Raw genomic sequence first — 2,670 nt, forward strand, 5'->3', positions numbered from 1 at the left:
GTCATTTGTATAACTCTGAAGACCCATGATAGTAGCTTTGAACTGGAAAATAAAGTAACATCAAGTCTGCGGCCGTATGTGTCTCACAGAGGAAGTGGACGAGGGAGTGGGCAGAGGGCCGGCTAGGAGGGAGGCAGCGCCGATTGGCAGTGGGGTGGCTCTTGTTCGGGTCTCGGACCCTAACTCTGGACCGGGAAATGGCTGAACACGGGGTTCCTGAGCCTTTCAAGCTGGACGGGCTAGAGGGTTCAGCAGGTAAAGTTGTATGCTGTCAAGCTTGCTCAGTTTGATTCCCCGGAACCCATGTGAAAAGCTGAGCACAGTGGTGTACACCCACCCCAGGGCTTCTGGGAAGCGCAGAGGCAAGAGGATCCTTGGAGCTTGCTGGCAGCCCAGTCGCCTGAGCTCTGCGTTGAGTGAGTGGGCCTGTCTTGGTAAGGTAGAGATGGGTTGTGGAAGATACCCCACATAGACCTGCAGCCCATACACACACAAATAGGAACAAGCCAGGCCTGCCCCCAGTTACTCAGGGAGCTGAGGCAGGAGGATCACAAATTTAAGACTGCCTAGGTCGAAGAGTAAGCCTGGGCACCTTGCTAGATGATGTTCTAAATGAATGGAGTGTGCCTCATGGGTACCCTAGCTCAGACAAGCTGGGGCTGGAGAGATGGCTCAGCTGTCTTAGGGTTTCCATGTCTTAGGGTTTGCTGTGAACAGACACCATGACCAAGGCAGCTCTTACAAGGACAACATTTAATTGGGGCTGGCTTACAGGTTCAGAGGTTCAGTCCATTATGAAGGTAGGAAGCATGGCAGCATCCAGGCAGGGCATGGTGCAGGAGGAGCTGAGAGTTCTACATCTAAAGGAAGCCAGGAGCAGGCTGTCCTCAAGCAGCTAGGAGGAGGATCTCAAAGCCCACCCCCACAGTGACACATTTTCTCCAACAAGGCCACACCTACCCCATCAAGGCCACATCTAGTAGTGCCACTCCTTGAGCCAAGCTTATTCAAACCACCAACCACAACTGCTTTTTCAGAGGATCCAGGTTCAATTCCCAGCATCCACATGGCAGCTTACAATTTTAACTCCAGTTCCAGGGGATCCAACATCCTTACACAGGCACACTTGCAGGAAAAACACAAATCAGTGCACATAAAAAAAAAAAAATACATAAATCGGGCTGGTGAGATGGCTCAGCGGGGAAGAGCACTGACTGCTCTTCCGAAAGTCGGGAGTTCAAATCCCAACAACCACATGATGGCTCACAACCTCCCATAATGAAATCTGACACCCTCTTCTGATACGTCTGAAGACAGCTACAGTGTACTCATTTATAATAGTAATAATTAAAACTTTTTAAAATATACATAAATTGGTGCTGGAGAGATGGCTTAGTGGTTAAGAGCACTGACTGCTCTTCCAGAGGTCCTGAGTTCAAATCGCAGCAACCACATGGTGGCTCATAACCATCTGTAATGGGATCCGATGTCCTCTTCTGGTGTGTCTGAAGACAGCTACAGTGTACTCATACATAAAGTAAGTAAATAATTTTTAAAAAGACATAAGTCATTAGAGAGAAGAGACCATTAGCTACCTTCATCCTTGACAGGCAAGCTGAGGTCTTGGGAGTATGCCAGAGGTCTGCAGCTTGAAGCCTAGAGGGTGATGGCATCGCCTATGGGCTCCCTCCTTGACAGGTAGGTACTTAGCTGAGTCCTTTGAGATATCTCAGAAACCCATTTTACAGAAGGGGACGCTGAGGCAGAGGAAAAGACGACCTTGTTTGCTGCCTCGGGAGAGTGCCCAGTAGGGTGCCCCTAAGGTCCAGCAGCCTGAGGCACTTGTTAGAGAGTCACGTTGATTGGCTGCTGGTGACGAAATGAAGAGTCCCGCTGCGTGATTGGCGGTCCCGGAGGGAAGGCATATGGGGAGATTGACAGGGGCAGATGGCCACAAAGGGTCCAGTGGCTTCCCCCAGGGTGGAAGCTCTGAGCCCAAGCCAGTAAAGTGTCAGTGACACGAAGAGACAGATGAACCCTACCGAGTCGAATTCTCCGGCTTTGGTGGGGCCGCGCTGGGGAGAAAAGACACCCTGTCCATTACAACCACCAAGTGCAGCCTGGCCGCGGGTCCCTGAAGCACTGCAGGGGAGGGTCCGATGGAGGAGAATCAGTCTGTTGGGGGCAGCCCAGGATCTGAGGAAAGAGGCACAGGTCTTACGTGGGAGGCGTGAGGTCTGGTGAGAGTCCAAGGGTGGATGGATGCAGGGTGATGGGAAGGAAGGACCTAATCCAGAAAAGGGGACAGAAGAGCCACCTCAGGGGACTCTGCTAAGCACAGGCTCTGAGCAGGGGAGGCTGTCAAAGAAAGGTCTGGCTAATGCAGCCATGGCGTGGGGGCCCAGGCATGATGGAGGCAAGAGGCATCTTAGGGGGAAGAGGGGCACCCATGAGCTAGCACATGCCATTAAGTATCTCCGAGTCCTGCACACACACTCATGCACACGCACCACCCACGGGCCGGGCAGCCGTAGCTGAGTACCCCACCCCCTTATTTATTCCAACTGAGTCAGGGACGCCACAGCTTTGAGATGGATCCCTATGAATATGGCTTGTTGTTGTTGTTGTTTGTTTTGTTTTCTTTCTTTTTTTTTTTTTTTTTTTTTTTTT

Source organism: Mastomys coucha, unplaced genomic scaffold (genome assembly GCF_008632895.1).
Source record: "Mastomys coucha isolate ucsf_1 unplaced genomic scaffold, UCSF_Mcou_1 pScaffold22, whole genome shotgun sequence".
In the NCBI taxonomy this organism is placed as follows: domain Eukaryota; kingdom Metazoa; phylum Chordata; class Mammalia; order Rodentia; family Muridae; genus Mastomys; species Mastomys coucha.